The sequence below is a fragment of the Tasmannia lanceolata genome, unplaced genomic scaffold (assembly GCF_043159265.1).
Source record: "Tasmannia lanceolata isolate RefF3 unplaced genomic scaffold, GAP_Taslan_0.1 ptg000002l, whole genome shotgun sequence".
NCBI lineage: Eukaryota > Viridiplantae > Streptophyta > Magnoliopsida > Canellales > Winteraceae > Tasmannia > Tasmannia lanceolata.
Window position 1 is genome coordinate 31,043,307 of NW_027518679.1, and position 8,479 is coordinate 31,051,785.

General features: G+C 39.2%; 1 pseudogene; it reads right to left on the reverse strand.

The window, feature by feature from the left end:
* Positions 1–3,431: 3,431 nt before the first annotated feature.
* On the reverse strand, positions 3,432–5,327 carry LOC143890548 (pentatricopeptide repeat-containing protein At1g08070, chloroplastic pseudogene; annotated as a pseudogene).
* Between the last annotated feature and the right edge of the window lie 3,152 nt (positions 5,328–8,479).

Sequence of the window (8,479 nt, forward strand, 5' to 3'; positions counted from 1 at the left end):
GTTGTTGCAGGTGATTTGAAGCTACGGCCACTGCATGGGTCAAAGGGGTTTGCTCGAATGGGGTTGTGGTGGCTGATTTGTTGCAGGTTAATGGTCAATGGGCTGGGTTTTCATGGTGATGGGCTCGAACAAATTGGGTTTATGAAGGGTTTCAAAGATCAGCAGCATGGTTTTGGAGTCTGTTTTGTTAAAACAATAATACGGGCATTTTCAAAATGGTGTAAGCCCTTGTAGTCCCTTATTTTCAAAAAATACTGTACATACCACATCATGGGATGATCCAAACCGTCCATAAGATGGAACACAACGTAGATAGGTTGTTCCCCAAAAATCATTTCCATGGGATGATCCTAGCCCTCCGATCTATAGAGGTAAAACTCCCATGAAGGCATGAACAGCCAATAAAAACAGAGCTAATGGGAGGGGTGGAATTATCAAAATAGTAGGGATAGATAATTTTTCACTTTTTGGTTCAGTGTGTGCCCCTCACACCAAATCTTTCCTAGTCATTTAGTCAAGAGTAGGCACCCTTTCACACCAAATCATATCCTTTCCCACTAAATAGTCTATTCCAAAAAAAATCAAAGGGTAAGTAGGTTTCATTAAAAAGAATTTGTCTTATGGTTACAGTGAAATTGATTTGAGCTGTTAAGAGCATATACCATTTTCTTGTATACCATTCTCTTTTCTTTCATAGATGAAATACCAAGGGGGGGCTGTTCTCCATCAGGATAGAAATAAATCCTTGGATAAGCTTTTCCAAGGATTGGCTATCCTACTTAGATAATTTTATCTTGAATAAACCCCCGGGATTGGTTACCTTGTTTGTATAGTATAACATACTCATCCGGGGCTGTTTTCGCCCTGAATGGAGGATAACAAGCCTATCCTAGGATTACATGAGCCCTGGATTGCTATCCCAATGGAGGATAGTCCCAAAAGCTAAGTGTAATTATGAATACTTTTTTTTTTTTTTTTTTTTTTACAGTAGAAGGGGGTGACCCAGGGAAGGAAAGGGGGTGAATATATCATTATTATGGATATAAGGTTTTAAATAACTCCAAGACGACCGAATTTTTCCCATTATATATAGTATAAATAGATGATAGTTCTTGACGTGATATAGTCAATGGCAAGATAATATTATTTACAAACAAAGGCCAATTAATTTTTTTTTGTAAAGTCAGCACACCTAAGTTATAAAGTCATGAACATGAGGAATCTGTTGTGGATTAGGAGAGTGGTCCATCCAGCCATGGTAATTAGTTGAATTTGTGGGCGAGATGGGCGCAAAACATTTGACGAATTGGGGGGGGGGGGGGTCTAATTAATAAAAATGAGGGATTTGCTAGGAATTTCGCAGTTGACCGTTGTATGAGAGAGGAGCCACCTCTATGAATAAAATCATAAGATAAAATCTGCTGAAAAGTGAGCCTGTGTCGCTGCTCTTCAAAGCTCTTCTGCTCTTTCTTTTGTTTATCTCCTGTAGTTCCTCATTTCTGTTTTTCGGTTTGATCCATTGGGGAGCCTGTTCCACTTTGGCTGGCGCTCTTGCCTCCTTCTTGTATTCAATTACTTTTTTCTTTAGTGAATCTGGTAGGGGTCTGCCTAACCCTAGCTTACCCATCAAAAATTTTTTTTGTTATAACCAAAAACTAGAAAGGGTGTAGATATCAATTTGGAAATTCATGTTTTTTAGTCCCTATATTTGGAAATTCATTTAAATTTTAGGCTTTTGGGCCTAATAGATTTGAGTACCTCTTGTAAGAAGGATTTCCTCACTCTTGGGAAGTGTTAGTCTTCACTATCCATTTCAGCTCTCTTTCTTATGTTATGTCATTATATTAAATTTTAAGGTATTCTCTGTTTTTTAGCTGTAGTATGATCATGTTTTGTTCTTCTCCTAAGTTCATCTACATCAAAGAGTTTCCTGAAGGCATCTCTAAAAAGGATCTACTAATAATAACGTGAGGCATTATATAATATGTGCCCATTAAGTCCAGTTCTTCATAAAGTACAGTGGGGCCCACTTCTTAGGATGATCAAACCGTTCATTTGATGGATCACAACGTAAATAGGCCGTACCCCAACAAATCATCTCCAAATGATGATCCTAACCCTCCTATCTGTAGAGGTTTCTATGGGACCAATCGGGAGTGTTTTCCACAATGATAAGGGGGAGGTAATGTAGGTCTACTCCGGGTTGATTGGTGTTGCAGATTCTACAATAACCTTCCTCATCTGATTTCATTTTTTTTACAATAGTTGTAGTTGTTGGAGGTTAGAGTAGTAGAGGAAGAGAGGAGGTTAGATCCCAGCTTACCTACCAACAAAAAAAAAAGGTAGATGAAGAGAGGAGAGAAGATGATAGAGAGAAAAACTGGAGTGAATGGAATAGTTCCCTCTATGGTCAATTCCTCTATATTAATGATAAAATCCTACATGACATGGAAAAGACATAAATTCCCTCAAATGCAATCTAATTCCCATACAAGAAAAAGCCTTCATTTCCTACATAAATAATATTGAGGGTGGATTACGCATGTAAAGGTGTTTCAAAGAAGGAAGACTGGTATGTTCTTGAATATGAAATAAAAAAATCTAAGGTCCACATCCCCATTACGTCTTATCTTCGGAACAATTTAAGCAAGCATGGATATGATCAACTTAAAAATTGGCCTAATTATTCCACTTCAAGGGTGATAAAATCATCATTTACAAGTAAAATTGTTAATAGAAACACCTAAAAGTTGGTGATAAAATCATCATTTACAAGTAAAATTATCAATTGAAACAACTAAAACATTCTCTCTTTTTTTTGAAAGGTAACATTACTTCTATTAACTGTAATCCAAGGATACATCTAAGGGGACAAGGTGTCCCACATGTAATGGTGTACAGAATAACCCAAAATCCCATAACCTGTCCTGCTAAGTATCCCAATACAATTTCAGTGAAGGATGATGCTACACGTCTATGGCTGAAACCACGAGCTGCCCAATATGTCAAGAACCGACCAGCTTCTTCTTCCAATACGACGAGATCAAGGGTCAAAAATCTGGTGATAGCTTTTCAACTAGATTTCTGATTTCATCAATTATGGGGGCCAACTTCCATAGACTAGCAGCTTTATTGCAGGCCCATTGTAAAACATTGGATGGATCTCCCTCCACAATCAAGGGCGCACTACCATTTTCAACCTGCCGGCCTGAATACGACATTATTTTTCTTCCATTAATGTCTCAATGGCCGCTAATCCCTCTCTACCCGGGTTTCCCTATCAGCTTCCATTGAAGTTCAACATTACCCATTTGGCGGGAGGAGGAGACCATCATGACATCACTATTCTTTTTTCTTTGTTTCAGCCATTACTATTTTCCAATTCCTTATGATCCATTCAAAAAGATTCTCTTCTATTCAGTAAAAGTTTTTCACATACCATCGATGCTCATTGTGAGAAAATCAAGATCTGGCACATAACCCTCAAAGCTCAATTGCTTCATCAGTCTTTTGTGTGTCTTGTGTATCTCTTCAGATTGCATATGTGTAGTATCCTCAACAACAAACCTATGAACAACACCATCTAGTTCAATCCAGCTACAACCCGACGGCTTTCTCATCCTCTTTTCCCTTATCAGCCTCCTCACTCTTGCAACATCCGTCCACCTCCCAGCCCCCGCATAGATATTAGATAACAAAATACAGCAACCCAAATTCGGGTCCTCCGATGATAGTATTACATGGCTAATTTTATCAGCCACTTCAACATTCCGATAAGTTCTACAAGCACTAAGCAAAGCACCCCAAATAATCGAATCGGGCAGTACTAACATGCTTTGAACCAATGCCATTGCCTCATCTAGATGGCCGGCTCGTCCGAGAAGATCCACCATACAAGAATAATGCTCTAGCTTGGGATTCAAACCATACTTCTTAAGCATAAGTTCAAAATTAATTCGCCCCTCTTGAACTAATCCCGAATGACTACATGCTGCTAGGACTCCAATGAATGTAATATCGTTGGGTCTCATTCCCGCACTCTCCATCTGCGCAAAAACCGCTAGAGAATCCTTTCCATTGCCATGAAGTGCGAGCCCCAAAATCATGGCATTCCATAACACCACATCTTTCTTGATCATTTTAACAAAAACTAAGCAAGCATCATCTATACAACCACATTTTGAATACATATCAACAACCGCAGTGGAAAGAATCACATTCATTTCCAATCCATTCCTTCCCATATAGAGATGAATTTCTCTCCCAAGATCTAATGCCCCCAAACTAGCACAAGCTGATAACAAATTTGCCATTGTAATCTCATTGGGTCTCACTAAATTAGCTCGCATAAGATAGAATAACCGAACCGCCTCTTCTGGCAATCCGCACTGCACATAGCCCGTAATCATGGCATTCCAAGACACCAAATTCTTATCAGAAATCTCATCAAAGTGTCTCCTTGCCTTAACCACATCCCCGCATTTTGAAAACATGTCTACAAGGGCAGTACTCAAAATCACATCCAAAGACATTGCATTAACATCTATGAAAACTGAAACCCATCTCCCCAATTCAAAATTAGAGAGACTAGAACAAGCAGAAAGAAGACACACCATAGTCGCATTGTTGGGTCTCACATTGTCGACCGAAATGAGCATTTGTCGGAATAAGACTAGCATTTCGACAATCAGCCCATCCCTTCCATAGCCATTTATCATCGCGGTCCAACAAACCACATTCCTTCTCATTGGCAATTCATCAAACAACTCGTGTGCTTTTTTCGTCTCACCGCAGCAAACATAACCCGAAATGATTGAATTCCAAGAAACTTCATCTCTCTCGTGCATTTCATCGAGCACACGACGTGCGGATCCAATACAAGAGCACTTTGAGTACATATCAATCAATGAATTGTTTACATAAACATCAAATTCAAATCCAAATTTAAAGACATGGGCATGTATCGATTCCGCGTGTTTGATATCAGAGAGAGCAGAACAGGCCTTAAACACAAATGGGTAGGTGAATTTACTGGGTTTTATGCCTTGTTGAAGCATTTGAGAATATAAAAGTAGAGATTGGTGGACTGGGCCATTGAGGGTGTGAGCTCTGATCATGGAATTATAAGAGTGGTCATTGAGGGAAGGCAAATGATTGAAGATTGAGCGAGCGTAGTCGATAAGGCGAAGGTCGACGAGCTTGGAGAGGAGATGGTTGTGGAGGGGGGAGGCAGTTATGAGGATTTGGGCATGGATTTGGTGGATTTGGGAGAGGGTTGTCGAGTGGCGGAGGAGGGGGAGGAACAAGGAAGGTGGGGGAGAGTTCATCAACACCCCAACTGAAACTTTTTCACATGAACGTTCGTTAGTTAAAGGAGGGTGATCCAATTTCTAGATCATAGAATGTGAGACTATTGATCGATTTTCATCTGAACCGTCAATTGGCACAAAGTCCATTTTGAACTATATAATGAGACTAGTAGTCTGGGCCCATGCTCTGCATGGGTGTAAAATGATGGGCCCCACAACATCAAAACATGAGGTGTAAATGGTGGGTCCCATCCTGGTGCATAGGTTGGTATAGAGATGGTGCACCCCTCCTCATCACTAACATTGGGCGTAAAATGGTGGGCCCCACCCATCGAAACGCTAGCCCATCCCATCAATAACATAGGCCGTAAGATGGTGGGCTCTATCCTATGCATGGGTTTGGGTGGGGATGATGGACCCACCACACCAAAACATTAGGTGCAAAATTATGGGCTCCACCCTTGTTAGGCCTGGTTATAAAGTGTTGGGATCCACCACAAAACAGCTTGAGGTGGAAAATAGTGGGGCACCACCTTATTCATGGGTTTGGTTAGAGATTGGTGGCCCATCAGATCAAGTATTAAATGGTGGCCCCTACCCACGCTATGCTTGGGTTCAACTTGTTGGGCCCACGCTACCAAAACCAAACATGAGGCATAAAGAAAAGGTTCTCTGATAAAAAAAAAATCTTGGAAAGAATGCCAATGACAATGGAAAGAATCATGAAAAGGTAGTTTTGATGTGTCATTGCACATATTGCACAATAGGGAGGTTGAGAAGAAGAGGGGAGGCGGCCATGTTCGATTTAGAGGATGACAAACATAAACAAGAACAGGGCCTTAGGCTCTTGAAGCTTTTTAAAGAGACAAATGACTTTAGGTTACCAAAATATAAGGCTAAATGCAGGGAATACGGGAGTATAAATGGCAGCGATGAAGTAAATGATTTATTCGGTCAAACACAACATAAAGTACTAACAAGCATCAATGCAGTGATAGAGAATAGAAACTAAAAGGAAATGCTCACCAGCAATGCTGATTCCATTTAATTTAGAATTCGAATCCCTGGATAGAATTACAATTAGTGAGATGACTGTGATTATGGTAAAAACTAAGATATGTTTTGGATTGGTTCTAAGACATCTTCTCCTGGACTTAGTCATCTCTTTATTGTTAGTGATTTTGGATTTTCAAAATCATGTATTTTGCATGTTTTAGTGTTTTTGGAAAATGTTTTTATCAAAAGCGTTTGAGAAAAATAAAATGTTTTCATAGAAAGATTTGTTTTTTTTACAAAAGTAGAAGTGTAGTTGAAAAGATAGTCACGTACCGAATGAGAAAAATGAAAGAAAAGGGCTTATAAAGCCTTATCCTTCTCTACTACTTGTTTGGTTGCACATTGGGTTAAACTCATGGGTGGACCCGCGGGACTGCACCGTTCACACACGCGCGCGGCGTGGGCAATGGGCTATAGGGCGCATAGTGGCGCTTTATTGACGCTTTTTTATGCGCACTTTGCACTTTCCCAAACGGTCAAGAGCCCAGGGGTTGCGGGACCGTAGATGGTTGATCTAACAGTTACAGGATTGGAAGAAGGTTTTGCACAACCCAACAGTCACTTCTAGGATCAATCACAACCGTTCAATAATAAATGGGTGTGATCTAACGGTCAGATTTCAAACATTCTGGAAAGGGGCCCTGTAGAGGTATTCTTTACACTGAAAAGACACCAGACTCTATAAAAAGAGTAGATTTCTATCATTTGTGTACATAAACGAATTGGCAACTCTGACAGAGGCTCTATTAAAAGAGCAAATTTCTATCATCTGTGTACATAAACGAATTGGCAATTCTGAAAGACTTTAAACTCTCTTCTACATTCTTTCAAAATCCCCAAGTATTTCTACATACTATTTTTCTTTTGTTTACTGTTCTAGATACTGTTCTTCTGCATAAACAGTATCTGGAAATTTCTCCAAGGCTTGAAATTTCTGAAGGGCATTTCTGATTTGATTCCGCTAGTGTGAGGCGTCATCAAACATTAGTAGGGCTTCCCTACTAGGATTATTGTATCTTGGAGGCAATTTACGGATCCCCTTTGCACATTACTGGTGGGGGCGAATCTTGTCTTAAGGAAAGTGATATCACGCCTTAAAGCAACACATTTATGTTATCTCATCACCAACATTAACCCTCAAATCTCTTCAACATTTATATAGATCTTCCTCCATTGCAACAGTTCACAACTGCTCCTCACTTTTGGGAGGAAACCTGTTATAATGGTCTTCAACTACCAATTTTGAATTTCAAATCCTAATTCGTTGAAGATAACTATCATTATTCCTATTTTTTAAGAAATGACAGTTGGTGGTTAACTCTTCAATTCTAACGAATTAATAACCAACAAATGATTTGGTCTAACGTTATCTTTAATTTAAAAATGGGGTGTAAACATGAAGTCAATTCTTAGGATTGCTACTTTCTTTCTACTACTTGAAATTATCAATAAAATAAACTATAAAATATAATACATCTAACCATATAGCTAAGGTTTAGATATTTAATATGATAATTTATCATATTTTATAGGATTTAACTCATATCATAAACCTTCTCTGACTATGACTAGAAGCATTAATTAAACTCGTTTTCCACAAATAGAAACTTATAAAAAAATGGGGTTATTAGGCTCTTTCTTAACTGCCACTTTTTGGGGCCATCTATGTTATGTGGATGTTGCCGGGTGATCAGCTATCAACAAAAAATTTGATTAATTTCTATTGAGAAAACATTGACGGGACGATCCAACCCCTTGTCCATCAAGCCTGGACTTTGTTTGGTTGCACAGAAGCCAGGATAGTTTAGGGGATTTGCTTTGTATTTGGTTGCCTTTGTAGCATCAAAATCACTGGACACTTCCGCACAAGTTTCGTAGGTAATTTCCATATGTCTCCTTATTCCTTCGGAGCCAAATTTGCCCAAAAAGGTAGAATTTGGCTTAGGAAATGATGTTTTTTTTCTTCTCATTCTATTTCTTTCTTTCCTCCCTCTCCTCTTTTTGTATCGGTAATGACCCTCCCTCCTAGTCTCCCACTACTCTACAAGGTTTTCAACCAAACACTACTTATCACCATTCTACGAGGTAAATTCTTGGTAAATCAAATGCCTGTC